This window comes from Danio rerio, chromosome 20 (genome assembly GCF_049306965.1).
Source record: "Danio rerio strain Tuebingen ecotype United States chromosome 20, GRCz12tu, whole genome shotgun sequence".
Lineage (NCBI taxonomy): Eukaryota > Metazoa > Chordata > Actinopteri > Cypriniformes > Danionidae > Danio > Danio rerio.
In genome coordinates, this window is record NC_133195.1 from 47,572,827 (window position 1) to 47,588,772 (window position 15,946).

Genomic DNA, 15,946 nt, shown 5'->3' on the forward strand with positions numbered 1-15,946 from the left:
GACATGCACTATAGGTTAATTGAATAACTAAATTGGCCATAGTGTGTGTGAATGTGAGTGTGTATGGATGTTTTCCAGTGATGGGTTACGACTGAAAGGGCATCCACTGTGTATAACAAATGCTGGATAAGTTGGTGGTTCATTCTGCAGTGGCAACCCTTGAAGAAAGGGATTAAGCCTAAATAAAATGAAAAGTTGTCTAAAGCAAATTACTAAATAAAAAACGGTGTTTAGATATATATTTACAGTAGTAAATGTCTTTATGAAACATTTATTAATATTCAAATGATTTTTCATATTAAAGAAAAATCTTTTTGACACATTAAATGTATTTTTGGTTATTGCTGAAATATACCCATGCGTCATAAGACTCTTTTTGTGGTCCAGTGTCAAATTTCACAAAACTAAATTTAAAATCATTATGTTTGTACTTCATATTTTGAAAATGTACAGTCCAACAAAAAAGGGTGCAAATTATACATTGACAAGGGGGCGGGTTGGGGTAGATGCCTCAGTGAACCAAAGTTATAATTATCCTCTAACTTATTAATCAAACTTTTGTTTTCAGTGTTTTGAGAGATTTTTAGTGGTTCTCAATGACATTTATGATATTAAATAAACAATAACAGGTTTGCATTCCTGCACCTATAAATGGATGACCATGAAAGACTGCACATATATTTTATTGTTTAACTTCCATGTGCGAGCAAGTGTATATTGAATTACAAACTATGCATCTAGTTTAACTGATGAGCTGGATAGTTTATCTAGTTGGGCTGGGCGAGATTGCAAAAAAATATATAACGATATCATGTTTCAGATTTCATTCGGTATCAATAGTTATTAAATATTTTTAACAATCCATTTAAGAATATTAGGCTGTTTTTTAGTTTTATTTAACCATTTTATAGTAATTTACCAACATTACTAGGGCAAACGGCTTTAATAGTCAAACAAAATAAACAAAAATATTTTGTCTCTTATTTCTTATAAAATAAACAAGTTTAAGAGTTTCTTTAACACTTATGATAAATAAAAAAAGTGTGCAATGATAAAGTGTTAACACTGAACAATCAAAGCAAACTTTAAGGTGTGAATAATAATAATAATACAGAAAACCTCAAAATCTGCAAACAAAACACATTTAGTTACTGAAATGTGTATATTCCATACTAAGTGTGAAGCAGATGTGTGAAGCACTATCGGCATTCTGAAAAATTAAGATGTTTTTCCAACTAGGTGTACCTGGAAAATCCAAGAGCGCCATGTGTTCGTCATTCCTGTGCCTGCAAGTCACCTGCCTCTATTGGAAATTACAAACTTGCACCCTAAGCTTATTAGCACTGATTGCAAGGCACGCGCTCAGCAGCTACATTTTAATAAAACTATAGCATTTCATATTGAAACTTTATACCTCGCTTGTGCTTGTCCACACTTCTTTTTTCATTGTTATTGACAATGATGTTCGGTCAATAAATACCCATTTTAAAAATCGCCCAGCCCAGAGTAAAATAAAATAAAATCAAACTGCAGATTGTTCAGCAAGCAATAAAAGCACCTTGCTTTACTCATATTTAATTATTTTTGTCTCTTGCTTGAACATAGAATTAAAAGATAAATCAAATACAACTCTAGCCTATGTAGGCATGGGCCAGTAAAAGATTCTGACGGTACAACGCAATCTCACGCCAATTCGTAACTTTTTGATTTAGTGGCTAATTCATATGAATTTGTACTAAGTCGTACAATTAAGTACAATTTGCTCATTACCCATTGAAGGTTGGTGTTAGGGGCGGTGTTGGGGGCCACGCCTCCTTTTTAAAATCTTACATTTTTGTACGAATTCGTATGAATTAGCCACTAAACTGACAAAACGTATAATACTTGCGTGTCCTCGTGAGATCAGGCTGGACGGTATGATAACCATGGATAGAAATATCACGGTTTCACGGTCTCATGATATTGTGATTACTGCTCTAAAATACATTCTTTATAAATGTCTGGGTAAAAAAAAAAAAAAAAAAAAAAAAAAAATTCCCCTTTAAAAACAATATACTTTACATTTTAAAAGATTTGGAACAGAAAACATATCAAGCTAAATAATTCAAATCAAACATTGACTTCTGCCGTTTCCAAAATCACAGATTTCATTACTATTTAAATGGCGTCTTTGGATATTTTTTCTGCTGAAGTTACTGTTGTCTAAAAAAAAAAAAAAAAAAAAAAGTGTAAATAAAAAAAATCATATATATATATATATATATATATATATATATATATATATATATATATATATATATATATATATATATATATATATATATATATATATATATATATATATATATATATATATATATATACCTTTGGAACAGTATTACAGTAAATTTTGGCGGTTTTAAAACCTTGACTTCCAAACCGCGGTATACCTTGAAAACGGTTATCGTCCCATGCCTAAGCCCATGTGCTTAAAAATCAGCAATGAAAAAGCAACACTGGTGCATCATTATTTTTTACAGCATGTAAACCTTGTTCATCGGAGTTTCCTTCTTTGGGTGAATACAAATGAATCTATTTGAAAAATGCACACATTGACCTCCATAGTCATTTCTTTTTCCTACTGTGGAAGAAGTGGATGAGTCCCAGCAACCAGCATTCTTCAGAACACATTCTCTTGTGTTCAACAGAAGAAACTCAGAAAGGTTTAAAACCACATGAGGGTGAGTTAATGAGGATGTCATGTTTGTGCGAACTATCCCTTTGAAACAGACCCCTAACAGACACACTAAAGGCATCTTAATGGATAGGATGTGACATAAACAGCGGACTTCAGAATGCCTCGGCGCAATTGTACTGAAAGCAGCTTTTTTCATCTTTCGGCCAGTGCGTGCGGAGCAAAAGGACAGAGCAATGCATCCTGAAAATGCCCACCTGATGTGCTCAGGAAAATCTGACTTCACGCTCCACTGAGCTGTACAAAGGAAATCACTGAGCTGATCAACGTCTTTGTAACACTCTCAGAAATGGCTCATTTTAATGTGTTTACCATTGGATCCATGCAAAAATTCCGTAAGAATGGCATCGAGAAATATCTGACAGCGATTAATGAACGTCTCTCATGTCTGTATAATTCCTGATAACACAAGAAAACGTGCCGTGCTTTAGAATTGGCGTTAAATCTTATCACTATAGCCACGTTATGCAAACAGTTTACCTGCTCCGTTCACTGTTAAACAACAGGGTAAAAGCTTTTCTGCTAGGCACACAATGCAGGCACTTTGACTGATTAGAGCGAGATTAAACAGAGGTTATGAAGCATTATTGTTAGTTTGATTAATTACTTTTTAGCACCTCACAATGGAGACAGTTCGTAAGAGCAGATGGCAAAATAATGGCTGTAATTAATTTTTCTAATTAGCAGCCGTCTGTTTTCAATGCTGTGAAGACAGTAAGAGTACTGCATTAGATGCTTATGTCAGAGTGCATTTGTTTTAAAGGTTTAAAAGAATACCTGTGAGGCTTTTCTGTTTTGACCTGTCTGTCTTTATACCTCGATTTCTGAAAGTGACATGAATAGATGTTGTCACCGACTTGACATTAAAGGGATAGTTCTCTCCCCAAAAATTTAATTTACTAACCATTTACTCGCCCTCAAGTGGTTGCAAACCTTTTAGGAGATTGGTCTGTTGAACAAAGAAGGAAGACGTTTTGAAAACTGATGGAAACATATTGACATCTATAATAGTAAAAAAAAAAAAAAAAAAAAAACTTTTAACATTCATTTTCTTTCCCTTTCCCTAATTTCCCTTTATTAATCAGGGGTAGCCACAGCGGAATGAACCGCCAACCTATCGAACATATGTTTTAAGCAGCGGACGCCCTTCCAGATCCAACCTAACACCAGGAAACACCCATACACTCTTACATTTACACATACACTACGGCCAATTCAGCTTATTCAATTCAGTTATGACACAAGTCTTTGGACTGTAGAGGAAAACAGAACATCCAGGAAGAAACCCACACCAACACGGGGAGAACATACTCCACACAGAAATGTCAACTGACCTAACTGTAAGGCGATCGTGCTACCCACTACGCGACCGTGCTACTTCTAATATAAATACGAAAGTATCTTCTTTTGTGATCAGCAATAATAAACTAGAACATGTTTGGGAGAGGTTCATCAGGTACAATCAGCAAGTTCATTATTTATTTGCTTGCATATATTTCATATAGAAGTCAAATGTCCTTTTTACCCCGATGTAATTTACAGTAATACGGTACTATAAAGGCCAAATAACCAATTCTGATATATGCTTAGTACTTGCAGCATATGGGCTATGCTTCTCACCATGTATTGTGGACATTCATTTTCCTTTGGCTTAGTCTCTTGTTAATCAGTTAATCACCACAGCGGAATGAACCGTCAACTATTCCACCATGTGTTTTATGCCCTTCCGACAGCAAACCAGAACAGTGAAAAAACCATACACCCATACTACAGCTAATTTAGTTTCCTTAATTCACCCATAGTGCATATTTTTGGGTTGTGGGGGAAACCGGAGCAATCGGAGCAAACCCACGGCAACATGAGGAGAACATGCAAACTCCACACAGAAATGCTAATTGGCTCAGCTGGAACTCAAACCAGCAACCTTCTTGCTGTGAAGGAAAAGTTCTAAACACTGAGCCACCGTGCCACCTATATTGTGAACATATTTTCTAAAACATAAACATCAAATTACATACAGTACAGTACTTGAGTATAATGCTGAATTCAGACTGCACAAGTTTAGCCCTGATTTTGACTCCTTGATAGGTTTGAGAAATGTTTTTTTGACAAATGCCTGAAATCACAGGCAAATGTGCTCGTTCACATGGGCAACAATCACACAGTGTGAACTACCAAAGAAGCGATCTGAGAGAATTGCAGATAAGTCACCCACACTCGTCAGATATTTGGCATGCTAAATATCTGGAGCTGTCGGCGATTCAAAATCCTGCCGCGTGAAATGAGTTCTGTTTGAAAATAGCGTCAGTGATTACCCCTCAGCCAATGAGAGAGCAGCATACACTAGTATGTGTATCTGCAGGACAGCAGGAGGTTGGGGAGAAGTTCAAAGTGCTTCTTTTCTGTCTATTTATACCCAAGAAATGTAGGAAAACTAGTGGAAATTTGGCAGCAGCACCCGTTTTCGGACGCGTCATCTGAGCAATACCACAACTGGGTCAAAAAAGAAAACAGTTAAAGAGAAGGTGCTAAATCGCTTCAAAACCCAGATGAGCAAGATAAGTTCATTTTCTATCCCACTAAATGTTTCTTCCCCATTATGTAGTTTAGTTAATATAGGCTACTATGTGACGTTGCATTGATTTCACTTCTCACGTGTGTTTGGTTGAGAGACCAAGTTTGCAGACAGAGACAAAGTTGTCTGCAATATTTCCTATTCAGGGCTCGAAATTAACTTTTTTACTTGGTAGCACCGGTGCACCCAACTTTAAATATTTAGGGGCACCAGAAAAAATTTAGGAGCACTCACCAAAAATGAATGAGCACCGCTGCAAATTGTATATTAAGGGATTTATTGTATTTGAAAACAACATCAATTAGGAGTAACAAAAAACAGAAACAACCATCTAGCTAATGCTGTGATGACTTAATATTTGTGCAATAATTTCAAAATGAATGTCTAATATTTATAAAATATTAATGACGACGACGATGTCGATAACACTAACAATGAATTACATTTCTCATGATCATTCTGCCTTCAATGAGAGTTATCTGCTATAAAAGTCGTATATTTATGGTTTGCATCAAACAAAAATTAAGCATTGCAGTAAGAAATATTTTTTTGCACACTTGTTTTATATGCATGTAAGTTTAATAAATAATATTCCTGCTACAAAACAAACTAAAGATTATAATAAATAATTCAATTTAAGGCTGAAAGCTGCAAAGCAGTCATCAGTAATTAAATATAAAAAAAGAAAGTACAGACAAAAGAAAGAAAGAAAAGTCTCACTTTTAAAAGTTTTGGTTTCGGTTTGTGTCATTTAAATGCTCAGTTTCGGCATGAGCTGATTTACATTTTTTTGTGTTTGTGGAAAGCAGGCGAGTCAGCCGACCCAATATATGATCAGGCAACGCAAGATTTTCCAGATGACCACCGGTGCAATACCGCTCTTTGTTATAAGCCGCATCAGTTTAAGTTAGATTTTACATTAAAGGACATTTGCGCTGAACACGCAGTGAATGCAACACATCTAAATGCTGGGTACTTTTCACTCTTCAGTCATTTGCATTTCCTGTGGTCACAATAGCTCCCTGTCATCTGACCGATTCAGCACGTTTTTAGAGAGAGAAAAAAAGGTTGCACTACAACCATTATATGCAGTCGCAGAAATGCTCCCAAATATATTATGAGGTCACATAAGCTAAATTTCGGGTGCATATGCGACCAAAATGGTCGCAATTTCTAGCCCTGCTATTATAAAGTCATTAAGTGTCCATCCATCCATCTTGCAGTGTAAACACAGCAGTCACAGAACACTACCCCAGTTAGTCATGCAGTGTAAAAACATCTGTGACGCCACTACTTTGAAAATCGTGCAACATGAACTCAGAATAACATCGTCACTTTTATATATACATATACATTTTTAAGAAATTAAGTCAAATATTTACAATAAGGTTATATAAATTGCTAATATCTGATGATTATTCAAAATGTTGCACATATTCCAGTCATTGAAAATGCTTGTGCTTTATCTTCTGGGAACTTTGAATGATTAAAGGATGTCTTGACATTTTTTGAGATTTAAACACCTGTCCAATTCAGAAATATCATTCACAGAAACTAATTTGCGGAAAAGTCTTGTACAGAACTGACTGTATGACTTATATTCTCCTTAGTCATCCACAATCCTTTATGCTTTAAGTGGACAGTCAAAGTGAATTATTTAAAGTGGTCTCATTTTATTATGCAAAACAAGTTCAAGTTTCTGATCTAAAAGCCTGATAAAAAAGACACTTTACTAAAACTAAGCAGTAGCAAAAAGAAAAAAAAAAAGTTCAGAACATCTGAGCAACATCAGCATAATATGTCTAGTTCTAGTTCATGTGACCAACAGCCAATGGATAATTCACTCAAAATAAGAACAAAATGTACTCAATATTTATAGTTCTCCCTTAAGTTGTTCCAACCCTCTACGAGTTTCTTTAGTCTGTTGAACAAACAGAGATACACTCACAGGCCACTTTATTAGGTACACCTTACTCTTTCCTTCAGCATACATTCAACATGTTTACGAAAATATTCCTCAAAAATTTGGGCCATACTGACATGATAGCATCACGCAGGTACTGCAAATTTGTCGGCTGCACATCCATGGTGCGAATCTCATGTTCCAACAAATTATAAAGGTACTCTACTGAATAGAGTTCTGGTGAATGTTGAAGTCACTTCAGTACAGTGAATTCATGGTCATGATCAAAAAAACCAGTATGAGATGGTATTACTCAGCAGTTTCTGAAATACTTATACCAGCCCACCTGGCACCAACAACCTCCATGCCACGTTCAAAGTCTGATGCTCAGTTTGAACTGCAGCAGGTCGTCTTGACCATTGTCTACATCCCTAAAAGCACTGAGTTGCTGCCATGTGATTGGCTCATATCTAATGTATCATGAAGTGAAGTGTAATGAGTACCTAATAAAATGGCCAGTGAGTGTGTAATGAAGCAAACTGAAAACTTGTAAATTTTGACTTTCTCATCAGATAAACAAACACTATGGAAGTCAATGGTTTGTATTTTCTTGCTAAATTATTTTTTAACAGAAGAAAGAAACCCTTTATAAACTTTTCCTTTAAGAATGCAGGAAAAGTCACATTTTAACAGAAATTAAATGGCATTTAAGGTGGATCAAAGAAAATCACTGTTAAGGTTAAAAACAGTCTTTGTTTAAACAAAAAAAAGTTGCTTCACATTTTGATTCAAATCCAGACGATATTAAAAGGTTTGATCAAATATTCTTTCCACGTTTATATTAGACTGCATAACAAATAAAAACATCAAAAGCACTGAAAAGGTCAATGTTCAAATGCCTTCGAGAACAAAAAAAGTTTAATCATATGTTTGTGAGATTAAAATTCAATTCAATTAATCTTTATTTCTGTAACGTTTTTACACTGTAGATTGTGTAAAAACAGCTTAACATAGAAGTTCTAGTAAATTGAAACTGTCAGTCCAGTTTTCAGGGTGGTTCAGTTCAGTGTGGTTCATTTTCACTGCTATAATTCCAAATACGTAATATTTTTTTTATAAAAAATGCTCTTTGGTTTACTCTCTCTATAAAGCAGGTCGCACACCAGAGGCACCGCTCAGCAACGCGCTGTGCAGCACCACGGATTTTAGAATTCTAAACATAGGTTTCAATACACAAAACGGCGCCGCCCAGCCACGATTCAGGACGCAGTTCATATTTCAGCCATGCCATCAGATTAGTTTCATGTTAAATATCAAGCGAATGTGCGCGTCTGGTGTGTGATACTTTAATTCACACGGGGCTTTAATTCATACAGTCAGCAATGGGCCACTGTCTAGCAGGTGTATTTCCATACAGCAATCTGATTGGCTGACGCTTCCGTCGGTGCTTGAAAAGTTGAGCTAGTCCCAACTTCTGCAGCGAGCAACGACAAATCCACAATGCAGTTCAGCAACACCTGACGTCACCCATTCAAAGTGAATGGGATGCGTTGACGGCCCGTGTGAATGGGGCGTCACGCTACTCCAGCACTGCGAGGGGATTTACATTCAGACTAATGCAACAAGCTAGATCCTAAATGACTTCATGCTTTACTAAGTCACGTCTGTGTGGATTGTCAAGAAATATTCCCTCATCAAGTCGATAAACTCGATCTCAAAATGTGTGAAGGACGTAAAAACCTGCCATGTGAAAATCCGTGCCGATCTTAGTTCGAACCGCGCTGATCTTTTGGTTTGAACTAGGGTTGTAACGGTATGAATTTTTCACGGTATGATAATCGTCTAAAACAATACCACGGTTTGACGGTTTCGCGGTATACGGTATGTTACAAATGTTACAAAATAATAGAACAGTGAAGCAAATTTGACTTTTTCCAAATAATATATTTTTAGTTACTATAAACAACACCACTTACAATGAACAAATAAAAATAAGAAAATAATAAATAATGTGTCAAAGTCCAAAAAAAGTCCAAATAAACATGGTGCAAATCCTCAGTAAAAAATAGATATAAATATTTACTATACTATAAATAGTTACATAACGAAACTAGATTCAATATGGAACATCCTTAGGTTTTATGTGCCAGCATGGATATGGTTGTCTATGGATATGGATATGGTTGTCTGCAATGCAGACAAACAGCTGCATCTTCATTTGCGTCTTTTGAAAACAGCAAGAGCAGCAGTTCGTCTTTGCTGTGTCACTGTTTTGTCATGTTTCTGTGCTGCTGTGCATGCAAAAGTACTTAGTATGAGAATTATTTCATGCAAAACTTTTTTTTTTGCGTTTTATTTAGCCGCGCATAAATGTATGCCTATCTCTCATTCCGTGTTGTTCAAAAAGCTCAGTGTTGGTCCACAAACAAAAGCGAAACCTATGCTTATTGGTTGTGATATAGCGAGTTTGAACCAATCTGGGCATGGAGGAGGGACAATGCATCAATGTATCATGTCTGATTTGTCCGGAGACACAGTGACGAGCGTTTCTGTCAAATCAGCGTTGTCAAATGTTGATGACGTAACCGCACTGATTCCGGAGCCTCTGAAAGTCCGCGAATGTTATGTGATACAGCACTGGAAAGCTGAGATTCTCTTCTTTATGCCAATCTTTGAATTGTATGAATCGGATCAGCGGATCAAAAGTTATTAAACATTTAAGAGCAATACTTATTTTTAGCCGCGGGCGGCTGTCTCGGTCTTTAAGGGTTAAAACCGTTGATATGCAATTGTTCATGGTATGATAATCGTGCACGTTCAAATCGTGGTAAACCGTCATACCGGTATATTGTTACAACCCTAGTTTGAACACGAGCAGAGGTGAGCAGCTGACAGCTGTAGCAGTGAAAATGAAAGTACCCGCCCCCATGTTGCATTTAGCAGACCTAGTTAAAAACCAGACAGATCAGGCAGCATAATACAGAGAGTGGTGCAAAGCGCATCAAATGATAGATATTCAAAAGGGGGAAAAAGGAAAAAAAGATTAAATATATTATTTTATATTAGACACACATCTGGTGCTTTTATTTGCTCCTGCTATACGTCCACAACTTCACACATTGGGTTAAATTAGGCTTTACAGTTTCAATGTTCAGTCCTTTACTCCACTGTATCTTTTTAAGAAAAAGGCAGCAGCATTACAACCTGTCATTCAATCAGAAGACAAAGTCAAAACCGAGCTGACAGCCAATCTTTCCTAGGATCAGCAAAACTTGCAAAAAATACCTCTGTATTCCAGCAGCTGCAATATTTACACAAATATTTTTTTATTCAAATCTTCTGCAACAATATTTAACTCGTGAATTTGTTTTACATTTATTTACACCTTGTTGACCAATTTATGTATGGCATGGGCATTAGAAATACAATGTTCCTCAATCAGATGGGTTTTTCAAGTTACTTATAAAGAGAGTGCTACTTCAGTCATGTTATTGTAATGTTTTAAGTTGACTAGTTATACAATAAAAAAAAAAAATCAAAATCGTGAATAGGTCAAACTTTATAAAAAAAATGATTTTTTTTTTAATATATCGCCCAGCCCTAGATGACACACACACAAAAACTGATCAACAAGCAAAAATATCCAAGAAAGGAGACCATGTTAATGTTCTGGCCTATCACAATAACAACCAGTGTAGAGAATCAAAGTAGAAGCAGTTTCATACTTATTTTAAAATAATCTAATTGAAAGAGTGCTTGTGCTGTCTTTTTAAAATAGAGGCCACTTGGTTTAATATTATGATCTAATTCAAAAACATTCCTAGCATTTCAGCTCTTGATATAATGTTTATGGAGAACCTTGGAGTAATGAAAAATCAATTTCATGATTTTACATGGACAGCTTTTATAATAGAATTTGCAATAATATTGAATTAGGTTTTTATTTCTCCTCAAACACTGTGAAAGCAGCTGCTGTGAGCCAACTAATGTAAATCTAAATATTACACACTGCTAGTCTGCACGAGCAGATGCCTTCTCTCTCAAAACAACATGTCTCGAAAACATTTCCAAGAACACTGACGACCAAACAAAAGCATCAGTCAGATCCTTTGATTTCATATTGCCGCTGGCTGTTCAACCCAAGGTTTGCAAAATTGATCTTTTGAGGGGATTTTCATTCAGACACAGATGATATATAGAACATATCTTTTCAGATGGTGAATCATCATGATTGTCAAGTGACATTTAGATTTTTCTGTAGGGGTGTTTCAATGATTTGTTCAGTTTACTGAGACAAAGAAAAAAAAATAATGTCTATACTGCATAAACAAACAGCTATTCTATGAATTGAGACTATCACGATATTCCAGATAAAAATACTTCTAGACTCTAACTTTCACTGGGATCTTTGAAGTTTGCTAAATATGTGTTCAACATTATATCATTAAACAACATTGCAGCAATTAATTTCTTTGAGGTTTGTTCGAGTCTTTTTCAAGAATAGCTGGTTAAATTTATATTTACTTTATATTATTGTGATAACTAATAAACGTATTTAAGCAATTCCAGCGTTATGGATGTGACTTTTGAGGTAAAAACTCATAAAATAAATTCACATAGAAAGTCTATGTTAGCTAACAATATATCGAATCATCCGTTTATATTTTCCAAAGCAACTGACCACAGAGTTATGGGAGAATAAAAAAAAATCAATCTGTAAACATGTTTTGTACTTTAAATGAGAAAAATGAACAAAATGAACATGCCTTGTGGATGTGACCAAAAAAGTCTGCGAGTTTACAGTCTACAAGATACTTTGTAGAAATTCTGTGAATTAAATTGCAATCCAAAAAAATCATGCTCATCAAAAAAACAGAGGGTGCTCTTTATAAAACAAAAATTTGTGATTTAATTTCATTTGACATTTTTGAGGAAAGTTTCATAACGGATGTGACAGATGTCAACTAATATATTATTAAAATAACTAATATTATTACGTTTAACAATGTCTTCCAACAACATTGCAGCAATTGAAGAAATAGCTGGTTAAAATAACTTTATATTATTATGATAACTGTTAAATATATTAGAATATAATCTATCTATCTATCTATCTATCTATCTATCTATCTATCTATATATATATATATTATAGATAAAACTTATATATTTTTAAAATAACTCATATTATTGTTTAACAATGTCTTTTAAACAATATTGCAGCAATCTTTTTGAAGAAATAGCTGGTAAAAAATAACTAACCAAAGCAGTTTAAGGAACTTATCACATGGAGCTCTTTTTGTTTATTTCAGCAGCCCAACGTGCTCCATGAAAAGAGATAATATTAATAATAATAATAATAATAATAATAATAATAATATTAATAATAATAAAAGTAGTAGTAGTAGTAGTAATAATTTAATAAATACAAATTAAAAATGCAGAAAATAAAACATCTTCGAAAAAAAATCATAAAACTTCAGTCAAAACCCCTTGTCAGCCAGCCGATGATATGAATAAATAAAAATATATAAAATGTACCTGATGATGATCTTGGTGGATTCGAAGAAAAATCCAGAATCAAGAATCCAAAGAGAAGCGAATCAAGTCTAAAAACCAAACAAAACATTCACACTTGGTTAAACAACACGAAATGTCGCGATTTATGTCTATAAGGGACAACTTAACTTACCTAATGATGATCTTGGTGGATCTGAAGAAAAACCCAGAATCCAAAAAGACGCGAATCATCGCAAATTAAGTGTAAACCCCTGCCAAAACATTAACAGTTGTTAATATACGTTACTTTCGTTAGCAAACCAGTTTTAAGCGCTTAAGAGTATATCACAACTCGTAACAATAGCTTTAAAAATCTTAATTTCTCCAAATTTACTTTTATAGTAACTGCGTAAGCCTATATCGTTTCTATGCACGTATATGTTACAAATATCATTTTGAACATAAGTTTTGGGCTATTTTGTTACCCTCACGTTGCACTTATTTCAAATCCACCTGGCCTGCGTACAGCACGCGCATCAATGACGTAACCGCGCGCGGTCACGTTTTATGCGTAAGCTGAAATAAATGAAATAAACTAGATAAAATGGCTTTTTTATATATCTGCTAATGTTTCGAGATTAATTTATAAAATAATTATCTCAGTTTTAACTGAATTTAAACCACATTTAAATTATTTTAAAATCCCTGCTAAAATAATAATAATAAAAATAGCTGTTTGCTGGTTTTAGCTGGTCGTCCAGGCTAGGCTTACCTGGTTATAGAGGGGTTTTGGCAATGCCTTCGCTCAGTTTTTACCAAACCTGTTCCTGGAGGGCCAGTGTCCTGCAGATTTTAGCTCCAACCCTAATCAACACAAACAAGCTAATCATGGTCTTATAGGTATACTTGAAACACCCAGGCAGGTGTGTTTCGGTTGGAGCTAAATCCTGAAGGGACACCGGCCCTCAAAGACCAAGAATCGTGACCTCTGCTTTAGCTGGTCAAGAAGATGGGAGACAAGCTAGACTGACCAGCAAAAAAAAGCATGACCAGTAGGGGAGACTACTATCAGTTTGAACAAGCAAAGAACAGCTTAGTTTTAGCTTGTTTTTTTCAGCAGGGAACTACATTCATTCATTCATTCATTCATTCATTTTCTTTTCTGCTTAGTCCCTTTATTAATCTGGGGTCACCACAGCGGAAAGAAACGCCAACTTATCCAGCATATGTTTTACGTAGCGGATGTCCTTCCAGCTGCAACCCATCACTGGGAAACATCCATACACACTCATTCACACACATACACTTCGAACAATTTAGCCTACCCAATTCGGGAACTCAAATATTTTATTATATATTTTAGCATTTGACCAGCTGCCATAAACATTTGGATCTCTGTAGCTGTCCTCTAAATGGTGAAGGATCTTTTAAGGTTACATCATAATTTAGAAGAAATGAAGACAACCATAAGAAACTAAATAACCGACAAAGACATACAAATGATGCACTCACAATACAATGAACAGGATGAAGTGCAGTTCTGGATTCAATTTACTTTCTACATCATCATCTGATAATAAGTAACCTCATTTACAGAATAGTTCATGTCATATTTGATCCTTTAAATGCAGTAGGGCTTTGTAGCTGCATAAGCATACTAAGCTAGCTATTTCTGCATTGCATTTAATTTGTAAATCAAACGTCAGATATTGGAATGTGGATACAGTTGACAAATTAAAACTGTGTTTTGAAATAACAAGTGCAAATTATGTCATTTCATTTTCATTTTGCACCAACCACTGCACAAATGGAATACGATCGCCTTACAGCAAGAAGGTCACTAGCTGGTTCAAGTGCTGGTTGGGTCAGTGTGGAGTTTGCTTGTTCTCTCTGTGTTTGCATGGGTTTCCTCCAGGTGCTCCGGTTTCCTCCACAAGTCCAAAGACATGCAGTACAGCTGAATTGGGTAAGCTAAATTGGCTGTAGTGTATGCGTGTGAATTCAATAGTGTATGGGTGTTTCCCAGTGTTGGGTCGCTGCTTGAAGGGCATCCGCTGTGTATAGCATATGCTGGTTAAGTTGGTGGTTCATTCCGCTGTGGCGACCCTTGATTAATAAAGGGACTAAGTTTAAAAGAAAATAAATGAATAAATCGTACATTCTGTGACTGTCACAGCGAATTCTGACAATCAAACAGCCTATAAATAATAAAAAATATAAACAGTAAAATATTTTAAAACTTTGAAGCCCTAAAAAAGTATAACCTACAAATATGTTACTCTGTTTCAAACTAGGAATATGCATGCATTTTGACTTAGATTTAGGTTAGTACACTAAAACAAAATTATGTCTGCAAAGTCGTCCCAAACAATTTATATGTGTGAAATTTAAACAAACAAATTAAATTTAGAAATGTTCATCTTGAATGTTTAAATTTTCAATGTTTACAACCACTTAATTTAAAAAGAAAAATTTGTGAATCTAATCTGTTGGGTTGTTGCTGGAAGGGCATCCGCTGCGTAAAACATATGCTGGATAAGATGGCGGTTCATTCCATTGTGGCAACACCCTGATTAATAATGGGACTAAGGTGAAAAAGAAAAGGAAAGAATGAATTGCACAAAAGGTCTTTAAAAATGGCAATTACAAAAAAACAGAAATACATTGCCAAGATATTGCATTGACATTAAGCTTATTACATTTAAAAATTTACTTTGCTACTCACACGATGTTGCATGTCTTAATAACTACTTTGTGATCACATGTTTTTTTTTTTCAAATTAAAATGTGTAAAAGCCAAGCTTTGATTTCATGTGTATTTCCAGCCTGATCTCACGAGAAAACGTAAGTATTTTACGTTTTGCCAGTTTAGTGGCTAATTCGTACGAATTCGTACGAGTTCAGTGATACGAAATGGTACGATTTTAAAAAGAAGGTGTGGCACCTGACCCCACCCCTAACCCCAACTGTCATTGGGGGATAAGCAAATCGTACTAAATTGTACGAATTAGATCGTACGAATTCATACGAATTAGCCACTAAATGAAAAAGTTACGAATTGCCGTGAGATTGTGTTGGTATTTCACAAGCGCCACATGTTTTTTTTGTTTTTTTTTGTCTTTAAAAGTCTACGTCTTGCCATTTATTATATTAAAAAATGAATTGGGGTAAATGCAAACAGACTTTTAATTTTTAGTCAGCCAGTCCACGACACACCATTACAAAATTTAAATTA

The 15,946-nt window shown here is 35.0% G+C and overlaps 2 protein-coding genes across 30 annotated transcripts in view; one reads left to right on the forward strand and one right to left on the reverse strand.

The window, feature by feature from the left end:
* runx2b (RUNX family transcription factor 2b) overlaps positions 1–13,248 on the reverse strand; it is a 284,262-nt gene extending 271,014 nt beyond the window's left edge. For 13 of the 28 annotated variants that reach the window (XM_073932312.1, XM_073932283.1, XM_073932295.1 and 10 more), the window contains exons 1-3: positions 13,203–13,248; positions 12,905–12,983; positions 12,754–12,821 (exon numbers count right to left, since the gene is read on the reverse strand). The gene's annotated coding sequence lies outside the window, so the exon portion shown is untranslated. Of the gene's footprint in view, positions 1–12,753; positions 12,822–12,904 lie in introns of all 28 variants that reach the window. The other 15 variants (XM_073932308.1, XM_073932306.1, XM_073932284.1 and 12 more) reach the window with 3 other exon arrangements.
* Positions 1–15,946, forward strand: part of opn8a (opsin 8, group member a) — a 39,532-nt gene that overhangs the window by 12,616 nt on the left and 10,970 nt on the right. The gene's annotated exons all lie outside the window — the stretch shown is intronic.